The following is a 14,914-nucleotide window of genomic DNA, read 5'->3' on the forward strand; positions in this document are numbered from 1 at the left end:
ACTAATAATAAAAATGTAAAACTGTTATGTGTTTGTTTGAACATGCTTCTTCAAAACTACTAGACATATTTTCATGGGTTTTCACAGGTAACTAGAGGTTAGCATAAGTCATTGTATGGGCTTTATTTCTTCAGAATCAGATCACAGAAAAAATATTTGAATTGAAAGTTTCATCCATACTAATATCATAGACAAGAGTAACTCAGTCTGTTGCATTTCCATGACTAACCCACTGAACCAGTTTCGATGAAATTTGGCAATGATATAGCTCGAGCCCTGAGGAATAACATAGGCTATTGTAAAATGTGTGTGTTGTATGATACTTATTGATTTGAAGAATATTAAGTGAGTTGGGAAAAATATTTACTCTTTGGAAAAGCTATTAGCTCTTTGACTTTTGAATTTTATCATATTTGTGAAATTATTTTTTTGGCTGATATGTGCTTGATACAATTCAGAGTGATAAATAGAATGCATATACAATCTTCAGTGTGTTTAATTTATGCTTCCACACTATTTGTTGCATAATGTACGTGTTGTTAAATGTATAGCTGCTTCAAACAATGGAAATTTCAGGTTGGAATATTAACAATATAAGAAAAAGATAGATTGCTATACAACATAAATGTGGCACATTGAGATGGAGATAGGCATAACAAATAGACACTTGTACATTATCTTTTGGACAAAGCCTTCTTCAGAAAAGGGAGCAAGAACACATTCATTTACACAAGCAAGCTCGTGCCACGCACACATGATTCTCATTTCTGGCAGCTGGGTCTGAAATGTCACACTATTTAAGGTGCTGGATTCATATTCAGGAGAACCAGAGCTTTGTTTCTTATCTAGCCATTTAGAGTCGTGTTTTCCAAAATCAGTTGCAATAAATTGTGGGATGGTAGCTTTGTAAAGGAATTTGAGTAATTATTTCCCCATGCTTATCCAATCCCAGCTTGTGCTCCCTTTCTATTGCCTTCAGTTTCGTTCTGTTGGTACATTTTACCCAACAAGTCAAGTGTCAATTTGATTTGTGTGTCTATTCTTTGATTTGCATGGTTTAGTACCGTTAGAACTTCATTGAAAGTTGGTGAAAGTTTATAAAGTGTCTGTCCATTTCCAATGCTAAGAAAGGAGTGAACTTATACTACGTGATCAAAAAATTCGCATACCCGCATAAGTTTTTCATATTAAGTGCATTGTGCTGCCACCTACTGCAGGTACATCACATCAGCAACTTCAGTAGTCATTAGACATCGTGAGAGAGCAGAATGGGGCACTCTGCGGAACTCATGGGCTTCGAACGCGGTCAGGTGATTGGGTGTCACTTGCATCATACGTCTTCACGCGAGATTTCTACACTCCTAAACATCCCTATGTCCACTGTTCTGATGTAACAGTGAAGTGGAAACATGAAGGGACATGTACAGCACAAAATTGTACTGGCCGATCTCGTCTGTTGATTGATAGAGACCACTGACAGTTGAAGAGGGTTGTAATGTGTAATAGACAGACATGTATTCAAACCATCACACAGGAATTCCAAACTGCATCAAGATCCATTGCAGGTGCTGTGACAGTTAATAATAAAATACATATCAATGGGAAAAAATTTAAAGGATAATACAATTGCATTATTAGAAATGTTCCGGTTGTATGAATTCAGGCTATTCGGACTTCCTCTCTTACATTTCAATTGTAGATGCAAGGACACCAGTGTGTGTCAAAAAATGAAGAAAATCCTCCTTACTTGGCTCCACTTCACTTCAATAAAAATACTTAATACTGTTATTAAGTCTTCTCTTATTCATACACACGTGTAATACATAACACTCGTAATACTTCATACTTTAAGCAGTACATCTTAACCATCCTTCCACATACGAGAGAGAGAAAACAAAATCATGTACAAAGAAAAATGAGTGTTTTTTTTTTTTCATTTGTCTGCGCCTTACCATGCATTCATAATTAATGTCCTTGCCGACACTTATGGTTGAACGGTTTCATTTTTTTAAAATAAATTTTAATTTTACCACGTAAGTGAGGGGTCTTGAACCATGTACCTACACAGCGGAAGATGAGGAAACTTGGATTTCATAGGATGATTGAACAGTGGAAAAAAATTGTATGGGGTGACGAATCACGGTACACAATGTGGCAATCTGCCGACAGGGTGTGGGTATGGTGAATGCCCGGTGAACATTGTCTGCCAGCATGTGTAGTGCCAACACTAAAATTCGGATGTGGTGGTTTTATGATGTGGTCATGTTTTTCATGGAGGGGGCTTGCACCCCTTGTTGTTTTGTGTGACACTATCACAGCACAGACCTACATTGATGTTTGAAGCACCATTATTCCTCCCACTGTTGAAGAGCGATTCGGGGATGGCGATTGCATCTTTCAACATGATCGAGCACCTGTTTGTAATGCACGGTCTGTGGTGGAGTGGCTGCATGACAATAACATCCCTGTAATGGATTGGCCTGCACAGAGTCCTGACCTGAATCCTATAGAACACCTTTGGGATGTTTTGGAATGCCGACTTTGTGCCGGGCCTCACCGACTGACATTGATACTTCTTCTCAGTGCAGCACTCCAAGAAGAATGGGCTGCCATTCCCCAACAAACCTTCTAGCACCTGATTGAACATACTTCTGCGAGAGTGGAAGCTGTCATCAAGACTAATGGTGGGCCAACACCATATTGAATTCTAGTGTTACCAATGGAGGGTGTCACGAACTTGTTAGTCATTTTCAGCCAGGTGTCCGGATACTTTTGATCACATAGGGTGCATGTATTTTAGATGGTGTTAAGGATGACCCAAAACAACAGTTACCAAAGGAACCATTAGCAAAATGCACCATATGGTTTCGGGCAATAGGCAATGCAGGTTTACCAATTAGCTGACAACTTATTCACACACTGTGATACATTTTCTATGAAAAATTAATATATGAGGAAGTTTGTATGATATAGTGCACTGCATTTGTTGGAATCTGATTCAAAGCAAAAATAAAAATAAATTCCTTGGCACATTTAGATAGCATTACAAAAACTCCAACTAATTTCGTGAACTAATTTGTTACCGTGGGAGACTCATGGATACATCATACCTCATCAGAAACAGAAGAAAATCAAAGTAGTTTTATTTGTTTTTAAAAATAATGTCATAATAGAGAGACACATTCCACGTAGGAAAAATATATCTAAAAACAAAGATGATGTGACTTACCAAATGAAAGTGCTGGCAGGTCGACAGACACACAAACAAACACAAACATACACACAAAATTCAAGCTTTCGCAACAAACTGTTGCCTCATCAGGAAAGAGGGAAGGAGAGGGAAAGACGAAAGGATGTGGGCTTTAAGGGAGAGGGTAAGGAGTCATTCCAATCCCGGGAGCGGAAAGACTTACCTTAGGGGGAAAAAAGGACGGGTATACACTCGCGCGCACACACACACACCCATCCACACATATACAGACACAAGCAGACATATTTAAAGACAGTTTGGGCAGAGATGTCAGTCGAGGCAGAAGTGCAGAGGCAAAGATGTTGTTGAATGACAGGTGAGGTATGAGTGGCGGCAACTTGAAATTAGCGGAGATTGAGGCCTGGTGGACAACGGGAAGAGAGGATATATTGAAGAGCAAGTTCCCATCTCCGGAGTTCGGATAGGTTGGTGTTAGTGGGAAGTATCCAGATAACCCGGACGGTGTAACACTGTGCCAAGATGTGCTGGCCGTGCACCAAGGCATGTTTAGCCACAGGGTGATCCTCATTACCAACAAACACTGTCTGCCTGTGTCCATTCATGCGAATGGACAGTGTGTTGCTGGTCATTCCCACATAGAATGCGTCACAGTGTAGGCAGGTCAGTTGGTAGATCACGTGGGTGCTTTCACACGTGGCTCTGCCTTTGATCGTGTACACCTTCCGGGTTACAGGACTGGAGTAGGTGGTGGTGGGAGGGTGAATGGGACAGGTTTTACACTGGGGGCGGTTACAAGGGTAGGAGCCAGAGGGTAGGGAAGGTGGTTTGGGGATTTCATAGGGATGAACTAAGAGGTTACGAAGGTTAGGTGGACGGCGGAAAGACACTCTTGGTGGAGTGGGGAGGATTTCATGAAGGATGGATCTCATTTCAGGACAGGATTTGAGGAAGTCGTATCCCTGCTGGAGAGCCACATTCAGAATCTGATCCAGTCCCGGAAAGTATCCTGTCACAAGTGGGGCACTTTTGTGGTTCTTCTGTGGGAGGTTCTGGGTTTGAGAGGATGAGGAAGTGGCTCTGGTTATTTGATTCTGTACCAGGTCGGGAGGGTAGTTGCAGGATGCGAAAGCTGTTGTCAGGTTGTTGGTGTAATGCTTCGGGGGTTCCGGACTGGAGCAGATTCGTTTGCCACGAAGACCTAGGCTGTAGGGAAGGGACCGTTTGATGTGGAATGGGTGGCAGCTGTCGTAATGGAGGTACTGTTGCTTGTTGGTGGGTTTGATGTGGACGGACGTGTGAAGCTGGCCATTGGACAGGTGGAGGTCAACATCAAGGAAAGTGGCATGGGATTTGGAGTAGGACCAGGTGAATCTGATGGAACCAAAGGAGTTGAGGTTGGAGAGGAAATTCTGGAGTTCTTCTTCACTGTGAGTCCAGATCATGAAGATGTCATCAATAAATCTGTACCAAACTTTGGGTTGGCAGGCCTGGGTAACCAAGAAGCCTTCCTCTAAGCGACCCATGAATAGGTTGGCGTACGAAGGGGCCATCCTGGTACCCATGGCTGTTCCCTTTAATTGTTGGTATGTCTGGTCTTCAAAAGTGAAGAAGTTGTGGGCCAGGATGAAGCTGGCTAAGGTAATGAGGAAAGAGGTTTTAGGTAGGGTGGCAGGTGATCGGCGTGAAAGGAAGTGCTCCATCGCAGCAAGGCCCTGGACGTGCGGGATATTTGTGTATAAGGAAGTGGTATCAATGGTTACAAGGATGGTTTGTGGGGGTAACGGATTGGGTAAGGATTCCAGGCGTTCGAGAAAGTGGTTGGTGTCTTTGATGAAGGATGGGAGACTGCACATAATGGGTTGAAGGCGTTGATCTACGTAGGCAAAGATACGTTCTGTGGGGGCTTGGTAACCAGCTACAATGGGGCGGCTGGGATGATTGGGTTTGTGAATTTTAGGAAGAAGGTAGAAGGTAGGGGTGCGGGGTGTCGGTGGGGTCAGGAGGTTGATGGAGTCAGGTGAAAGGTTTTGTGGGGGGCCTAAGGTTCTGAGGATTCCTTGAAGCTCCGCCTGGACATCAGGAATGGGATTACCTTGGCAAACTTTGTATGTGGTGTTGTCTGAAAGCTGACGTAGTCCCTCAGCCACATACCCCCGACGATCAAGTACCACGGTCGTGGAACCCTTGTCCGCCGGAAGAATGATGATGGACTGGTCAGCCTTCAGATCACGGATAGCCTGGGCTTCAGGAGTGGTGATGTTGGGAGTAGGATTAAGGTTTTTTAAGAAGGATTGAGAGGCAAGGCTGGAAGTCACAAATTCCTGGAAGGTTTGGAGAGGGTGATTTTGAGGAAGAGGAGGTGGGTCCCGCTGTGACGGAGGACGGAACTGTTCCAGGCAGGGTTCAATTTGGATAGTGTCTTGGGGAGTTGGATCATTAGGGGTAGGATTAGGATCATTTTTCTTCGTGGCAAAGTGATACTTCCAGCAGAGAGTACGAGTGTAGGACAGTAAATCTTTGACGAGGGCTGTTTGGTTGAATCTGGGAGTGGGGCTGAAGGTGAGGCCTTTGGATAGGACAGAGGTTTCGGATTGGGAGAGAGGCTTGGAGGAAAGGTTAACTACTGAATTAGGGTGTTGTGGTGCCAGATTGTGTTGATTGGAATTTTGAGGTTTTGGAGGGAGTGGAGCTGGAAGTGGGAGACTGAGTAGATGGGAGAGACTGGGTTTGTGTGCAATGAGAGGTGGTTGAGGTTTGCTGGAAAGGTTGTGAAGGGTGAGTGAGTTGCCTTTCCGGAGGTGGGAAACCAGGAGATTGGATAGTTTTTTGAGGTGAAGGGTGGCATGCTGTTCTAATTTGCGGTTGGTCTGTAGGAGGATGCTCTGAATAGCCGGTGTGGATGTGGGAGAGGAAAGATTGAGGACTTTTATTAAGGATAGGAGTTGACGGGTGTGTTCGTTGGCTGAGTGGATGTGTAGGTGAAGGATTAGGTGGGTGAGGGCAATGGATTGTTCAGTTTGGAACTGGTATAGGGACTGATGGAAAGAAGGGTTGCAGCCAGAGATGGGAACTTTAAGTGTGAGGCCTTTGGGGGTTATGCTAAATGTCAGACAAGCCTGAGAAAATAAAATATGCGAGCGTAATCTGGCTAGGGTGAAGGCATGTTTGCGGAGGGAATGTAAATAAAACTTAATGGGGTCGTTGTGGGGGTGTTGTGAGGGTGACATGGTATTAGAAGGTGGAACATGAGGTTGAAATGAAAATGAAAGATAAAAATATATGGGGAGAGATAAGGGTGAACTAGAAAGTAACTGGAGATCTGGTATGAAAAAAGGCGAAAAAGTGTTGGTTAAGTTGATCCCGTGGTGAACTTGGGTTGGTAGACAGCGATGTGCATGAAGGTTAGGTGGTTGTGTTGCCGCTAAAACACGTTAACGGACGGAGAAATTCGGGAAAATTTCGAAAAAACGTGTAAATGTATTAAAAGGAGTGGTGTTGTGGTGAAAGATTACGAAAATGGGGCTAACAATTGTTAAGAAATAATGACGTTAAAACCTGTGGGAAGCGGCTAAAAATGATCAGTGATGTGCGAAAAACGGAAGTGGTAATAAAGTGAAAGTTATTAGAACTAGCCGAAATGGTTGTTTAATACGTGAAAGCAGCTGTTATTGAACTAGAAACGGTGGATTTTATAGCAGCGGTAATGTTGAAAGCGGAAAATAAAAAATTTTTTTGGTTATGGTTTGGACGTGGGTTACGTATTATTGAGTATATATAGGTGGGATAAAATTGTATTACGGTAAAAAGGGGAAGGTGAATACAAAGTGAGACTACTGGTAAAAACAGAAAGAGAAAATAAGATGACAGGAAAGATTTCGAAATGCAACAGCGACAATAACAAACGTAATTGTTGGGTTCAAATTAATGATATGGTTATAATAGAGAGAAACATTCCATGTAGGAAAAATATATCTAAAAACAAAGATGATGTGACTTACCAAATGAAAGTGCTGGCAGGTCGACAGACACACAAACAAACACAAACATACACACAAAATTCAAGCTTTCGCAACAAACTGTTGCCTCATCAGGAAAGAGGGAAGGAGAGAGAAAGGCGAAAGGATATGGGTTTTAAGGGAGAGGGTAAGGAGTCATTCCAATCCCGGGAGCGGAAAGACTTACCTTAGGGGGAAAAAAGGACGGGTATACACTCGCGCACACACACACATATCCATCCACACATATACAGACAAAAGCAGACATATTTAAAGACAGTTTGGGCAGAGATGTCAGTCGAGGCAGAAGTGCAGAGGCAAAGATGTTGTTGAATGACAGGTGAGGTATGAGTGGCGGTAACTTGAAATTAGCGGAGATTGAGACCTGGTGGACAACGGGAAGAGAGGATATATTGAAGAGCAAGTTCCCATCTCCGGAGTTCGGATAGGTTGGTGTTAGTGGGAAGTATCCAGATAACCCGGACGGTGTAACACTGTGCCAAGATGTGCTGGCCGTGCACCAAGGCATGTTTAGCCACAGGGTGATCCTCATTACCAACAAACACTGTCTGCCTGTGTCCATTCATGCGAATGGACAGTTTGTTGCTGGTCATTCCCACATAGAATGCGTCACAGTGTAGGCAGGTCAGTTGGTAGATCACGTGGGTGCTTTCACACGTGGCTCTGCCTTTGATCGTGTACACCTTCCGGGTTACAGGACTGGAGTAGGTGGTGGTGGGAGGGTGCATGGGACAGGTTTTACACTGGGGGCGGTTACAAGGGTAGGAGCCAGAGGGTAGGGAAGGTGGTTTGGGGATTTCATAGGGATGAACTAAGAGGTTACGAAGGTTAGGTGGACGGCGGAAAGACACTCTTGGTGGAGTGGGGAGGGTTTCATGAAGGATGGATCTCATTTCAGGACAGGATTTGAGGAAGTCGTATCCCTGCTGGAGAGCCACATTCAGAATCTGATCCAGTCCCGGAAAGTATCCTGTCACAAGTGGGGCACTTTTGTGGTTCTTCTGTGGGAGGTTCTGGGTTTGAGAGGATGAGGAAGTGGCTCTGGTTATTTGCTTCTGTACCAGGTCGGGAGGGTAGTTGCGGGATGCGATAGCTGTTGTCAGGTTGTTAGTGCAATGCTTCAGGGATTCCGGACTGGAGCAGATTCGTTTGCCACGAAGACCTAGGCTGTAGGGAAGGGACCGTTTGATGTGGAATGGGTGGCAGCTGTCGTAATGGAGGTACTGTTGCTTGTTGGTGGGTTTGATGTGGACGGACGTGTGAAGCTGGCCATTGGACAGGTGGAGGTCAACATCAAGGAAAGTGACATGGGATTTGGAGTAGGACCAGGTGAATCTGATGGAACCAAAGGAGTTGAGGTTGGAGAGGAAATTCTGGAGTTCTTCTTCACTGTGAGTCCAGATCATGAAGATGTCATCAATAAATCTGTACCAAACTTTGGGTTGGCAGGCCTGGGTAACCAAGAAGCCTTCCTCTAAGCGACCCACGAATAGGTTGGCGTACGAAGGGGCCATCCTGGTACCCATGGCTGTTCCCTTTAATTGTTGGTATGTCTGGCCTTCAAAAGTGAAGAAGTTGTGGGCCAGGATGAAGCTGGCTAAGGTAATGAGGAAAGAGGTTTTAGGTAGGGTGGCAGGTGATCGGCGTGAAAGGAAGTGCTCCATCGCAGCAAGGCCCTGGACGTGCGGGATATTTGTGTATAAGGCAGTGGCATCAATGGTTACAAGGATGGTTTCTGGGGGTAACGGATTGGGTAAGAATTCCAGGCGTTCGAGAAAGTGGTTGGTGTCTTTGATGAAGGATGGGAGACTGCACATAACGGGTTGAAGGCGTTGATCTACGTAGGCAAAGATACGTTCTGTGGGGGCTTGGTAACCAGCTACAATGGGGCGGCCGGGATGATTGGGTTTGTGAATTTTAGGAAGAAGGTAGAAGGAAGGGGTGTGGGGTGTCGGTGGGGTCAGGAGGTTGATGGAGTCAGGTAAAAGGTTTTGTAGAGGGCCTAAGGTTCTGAGGATTCCTTGAAGCTCCGCCTGGATATCAGGAATGGGATTACCTTGGCAAACTTTGTATGTGGTGTTGTCTGAAAGCTGACGTAGTCCCTCAGCCACATACTCCTGACGATCAAGTACCACGGTCGTGGAACCCTTGTCCGCCGGAAGAATGACGATGGACCGGTCAGCCTTCAGATCACGGATAGCTAGGGCTTCAGGAGTGGTGATGTTGGGAGTAGGATTAAGGTTTTTTAAGAAGGATTGAGAGGCAAGGCTGGAAGTCAGAAATTCCTGGAAGGTTTGGAGAGGGTGATTCTGAGGAAGAGGAGGTGGGTCCCGCTGTGACGGAGGACGGAACTGTTCCAGGCAGGGTTCAATTTGGATAGTGTCTTGGGTAGTGTCTTGGATAGTGTCTCTCCCAATCCGAAACCTCTGTCCTATCCAAAGGCCTCGCCTTCAGCCCCACTCCCAGATTCAACCAAACAGCCCTCGTCAAAGATTTACTGTCCTACACTCGTACTCTCTGCTGGAAGTATCACTTTGCCACGAAGAAAAATGATCCTAATCCTACCCCTAATGATCCAACCGCCCCCGGTGTAAAAGCTGTCCCATGCACCCTCCCACCACCACCTACTCCAGTCCTGTAACCCGGAAGGTGTACACGATCAAAGGCAGAGCCACGTGTGAAAGCACCCACGTGATCTACCAACTGACCTGCCTACACTGTGACGCATTCTATGTGGGAATGACCAGCAACACACTGTCCATTCGCATGAATGGACACAGGCAGACAGTGTTTGTTGGTAATGAGGATCACCCTGTGGCTAAACATGCCTTGGTGCACGGCCAGCACATCTTGGCACAGTGTTACACCGTCCGGGTTATCTGGATACTTCCCACTAACACCAACCTATCCGAACTCCGGAGATGGGAACTTGCTCTTCAATATATCCTCTCTTCCCGTTGTCCACCAGGCCTCAATCTCCGCTAATTTCAAGTTGCCGCCACTCATACCTCACCTGTCATTCAACAACATCTTTGCCTCTGCACTTCTGCCTCGACTGACATCTCTGCCCAAACTGTCTTTAAATATGTCTGCTTGTGTCTGTATATGTGTGGATATATGTGTGTGTGTGTGCGAGTGTATACCCGTCCTTTTTTCCCCCTAAGGTAAGTCTTTCCGCTCCCGGGATTGGAATGACTCCTTACCCTCTCCCTTAAAACCCACATCCTTTCGTCTTTCCCTCTCCTTCCCTCTTTCCTGATGAGGCAACAGTTTGTTGCGAAAGCTTGAATTTTGTGTGTATGTTTGTGTTTGTTTGTGTGTCTGTCGACCTGCCAGCACTTTCATTTGGTAAGTCACATCATCTTTGTTTTTAGATATAAAAATAATGTCATACCGAACAAAAACGCTGGCAGGTCGATAGACCACAAACAAACACAAACATACACACAAAATTCAAGCTTTCGCAACAAATTGTTGCCTCATCAGGAAAGAGGGAAGGAGAGGGGAAGACGAAAGGAAGTGGGTTTTAAAGGAGAGGGTAAGGAGTCATTCCAATCCCGGGAGCGGAAAGACTTACCTTAGGGGGAAAAAAGGACAGGTATACACTCGCACACACGCACATATCCATCCACACATACAGACACAAGCTTTTCCCACGTGGAATGTTTCCTTCCATTATATAAAAATAATGTCAATTAGATCTGCCTATATGATTATGAATAGTGTTTTCTGATTTGCAAATTGGGATGTTCATATTGATTACCTTGTGAAGGGTAAATCTGTAGTGATTAGTCGTGTAAAACTCTTCTATACAACTTGAATGAAAAAATATGTGGGAAGTGATATAGACTGTAAAAGAAAGTAAAAAGAAAAGCTCTTCAGGATAGTGCACATGCCCATAAAGGTTTGTAGGCCATTGGAACTTGGAGGTATTTGTAGTATTATTTTTTGGAACATCTGTGTCTGTTTGCCTTAGTTAACACACTCTGACTTCCACCTGTGCCCACATGTAAACAAATTTCTGATTGGAAACATTTTGAGTCAAATGAAAAAGTTATGGCAGCTATATATGGCTATTTTGTAGACCATCCAGAATCTCTCAACATGGACAGAATTTATTTAAGGAAAAAATGCTTAAAGGGTCCATTGATCTAAAAAGAGTCATTGTTAATTGATAACATCAGTTCTCCTCCAAAAATCATTCCTTATATGCTGTATTGATAAATGTTCTCCTTGGTGTTTTCACAGCATGATAATTCATTCATTAAATTTTGGGAGGCAACCACAAATTTTATTTCTTCTTTTTGTAATAATGTGGCTGTATATCTTCCAGCAGTATCAGAGTCACCCACATGAAGCTAGAGTACATTACAGTACTTGTTCCATTGTTTTAAACCACAAAAAGTGCGAGTGCTAGAGACATTGATGATGCTGATGTGTCATGATTAGCTACAGTGTAATGACACCTTTGTGAGTTTATTAAAGCAAGCAATGGGGTTCATTGTTTGTCTGGGTTTAAACTGCTGTCTCTGTTCGTTAAATTATTCATCAAAGAGACTTCAACGGCGTCTTTCACCACCGAGTCCAAAAAAATGAAGTTGTAACTAGAATTTTGAACTTCTCATACCATGAGTAGAATGACCTCTATCAATGCAGTGCCCTGTCACAGCTGCTTCCTTGGGCTGTAAGAGTCACATGTGCCTGCGGTGTTCAACACACCTTAACAGAAAGTGTAGTTTCATTGTAGACAAATCATGGAATCTGGTGCTTTCTTTAATAAATTCACAAAGACACTGCAGCTAATAACTACATGTTGATATCCCATCGTGGATTGACCACATAGCCAAAGATTCAATTTATGCATATTCTTTGTTGCCAATCAGTGTCTCTGGTGCTTGTGTTTTCTGTGGTTTAGAATGGAAGAACAAGTACTGTATTGTACTGCAATGTCAATTGGCTCTCTCTGAAGATGGCTGGAAGATATACTGCCAAAATATTAGAAAAAAAAAGAAATAACTTCTGAAAGATAAAATTTTTATCTTGCTTGCTTGCTCTTGTATGACATTAGGAACTGAGAGAGAGAGAGAGAGAGAGAGAGAGAGAGAGAGAGAATGAATAGAAGATTCACTATCAGATTTTTTCATACCACATAGTGGCAAGCACACCAATAAAAAGATGATGACAAACAATGTAACATCTAGAACAAGTTTCTTTTTATTGTTACTGTTAACAACTAAAACACACTAAGTTAAAATATTGTATATCAATATCCATGTTCCACATATTTCAAACACTAGTGGGTCTTCCAGCAATAGGTGAAAACCATGTGTTCACTGATAAAGGTCCCACACTCTTAGACTTGTAAGGGCAACTTCTACTAATTGTGATTGGAAGGATGTAAGATATAACCACACTGCATATTTAGAGAGAGCAGGATAAGATTTGGAGGGAAATTGCCAATGAAAATCCTGTAAGACGTGATATTTGGAACACTGAGGTGAGGCAGAGAGGGGATTGAGCAAGTTATGGAGAAAAGGATGACTAATTGGAACCACACGTATATTGAAAGAAAGGTGAGCAAGTTTGGAAGAACAAGAAACAAATGGCTGAAAATATGTTGTATGAAAGAAATGAGATCAGAAGTATGAACAAGAATAGAAGTTATCATAAGTCAAGAATAGTTGGATGTTGTTGAGCAAATTCTCTCTCATGTCATTGGGTGATATGATATGATGCAGTGGGTAAGACACTGTACTTGTATTCAGGAGACATGGGATTCAGATCCTCATCTGGCCGTTTTGGTACATGTCTCTTCTTGTTTGTCTAAATAACTTTCGGTGAAAGCTGTGATGTCCCATCAACTGGGAAACAGGCAGTTCTCAGGTACTCTGTCTCTTATGATGTCAAAATTGATAAACAAATGAGGCGGCACAATAGTTAAATCTCTGAACTTGCATTGGGAAGGAATGAAGTTCAAATCCACATTTGGTTGTTGCATCCTACTCCTATCTAAACTTATGGTCCATCTCTAATCTTCCTTCCTGTTCCTGCTATACATCAATAAGCCTTAAACTGTGCCTTTGCTTGCTCAAATTATACTCCCAAAGGGAAAGGCCTTAGACACAGCCAGCTGATATGGCTCATGTTTGGCAGATAGTTTATGTACCACCTGTCACCTATTTTGATTCTCTAAGCCCCTTTTTCGAGAAAACCACATGAAATGTTCATGACATGCAACTGACACAAAATTGAAGTTAGAGATCAATAGATATTGAAAACTGAGCTTTTTATCATGAAATGTGGGATCCGCAAACACACTCCCCAGCTAATGGGCTTGGTCATTGCAGCTTTTGTTGGAGGATGTTAACCTTTCAGATACATAACTGGCAGTTGTAAAAGTTTCTTTTCTTGATTTCTTGGAAAATATGAATTTGCAGGTCCCACAGATGATGAAAAATACTCAGTTTTCAATTATTTATCGAGCCCTTTGATTGAGTTGATTGCATGTCATGGGTTGCCGGGGTGATTTCCTCAAATTTGGGAGGGGGTGGGGATTGAGACAAAGTATCTTAGATTCCTCCATTTTAGAGGGTATGAAAGCACTTTGTCAAACATGAGCTGAATCAGTTGGCCATCTTGAATCCTTCATCATGTCAGTGAGGGATTCCTTTTTTATCATTATGTTGCCTTTCAGTAACTTAATTCTTCAGCGTGTTATTATGTGACAAAACCTTTTCTCACATAAGGTAGCATTTTTGTCAGTATTTAGTCAAGACTATTGGGCAAGGAGAGTTTTCTATTTGTTTTACTGTAGTTTCATTTTGGAGGTCTATTTTCTACAACTGAAATAGTTAGTCATTGCCATGATAGAAAAATTTATAATGGGGATGGTCTAGGTGAGGACTGTAGCATATGTTGTGGAGCAAATTCTCTCTCTTGCCATTTCTTCTGGGTCATGTATGGGAAGTAGGAAGGGGCATCTACTACTAGTGGCTATATTGCTGCCGTGGGCAGTGTGGCATAATCAGTGTGTATCCCCTACTGAGGATGCTCTGGTGTAGGTCAGAGGGAACACTGTTCTGGGGCTATCTGGCTCTGAAAGCAAGTATTAAGGCCTGGACTGTTCCCTTGATGTCTGCAATAGTGCCTGGCCAATATACATCGTGCCATGCCAATGCCTTCATCCTAGACGGCCTCATGGCCAGGGATGCTTCAGTAATGTCAATCAGAAAATATAGTGATGTTTGATGTGTGCTTCCTTTGATCTGGAAACACAGGGGCTCTTGTGCATAAAACTTGGTATCAGGAAGACAGGCAGGACAGCATGTTGTTATTGGCCTGCTGTGATGTAGGACCACAACTTACAAAGGGTATTTCTAAGTGAGGTCCATTAAAAAAAAGTAGAAGGAGCAAACAAAAATATTTTTTTTACTTCACTCTTTATACTTGAAGCTATTTTTCCACAAAGCTTCCTCCATTGTTTAAACATTTATTATAGCATTCTTCTAATTTATCTATACATGGTGATGTGAGCATCGGACATTAGCCTGGGATTATAACTTCTTCAAGTAGTAGAACAGATGGTAATTACTTGGTGGAAGGTCTAGGATGTGTGGTATAGTCTGTTTGCTCAAATGACTGATTAACTATTGAGTTCGAGAAGTGTAATGAGGCTGTGCATTGTCAT

General features: G+C 43.1%; 1 protein-coding gene across 1 annotated transcript in view; it reads left to right on the top strand.

Moving 5' to 3' along the window:
* LOC124794720 overlaps positions 1-14,914 on the top strand; it is a 245,392-nt gene that overhangs the window by 43,084 nt on the left and 187,394 nt on the right. The window lies entirely within an intron of this gene.

This window comes from Schistocerca piceifrons, chromosome 1 (genome assembly GCF_021461385.2).
Source record: "Schistocerca piceifrons isolate TAMUIC-IGC-003096 chromosome 1, iqSchPice1.1, whole genome shotgun sequence".
In the NCBI taxonomy this organism is placed as follows: domain Eukaryota; kingdom Metazoa; phylum Arthropoda; class Insecta; order Orthoptera; family Acrididae; genus Schistocerca; species Schistocerca piceifrons.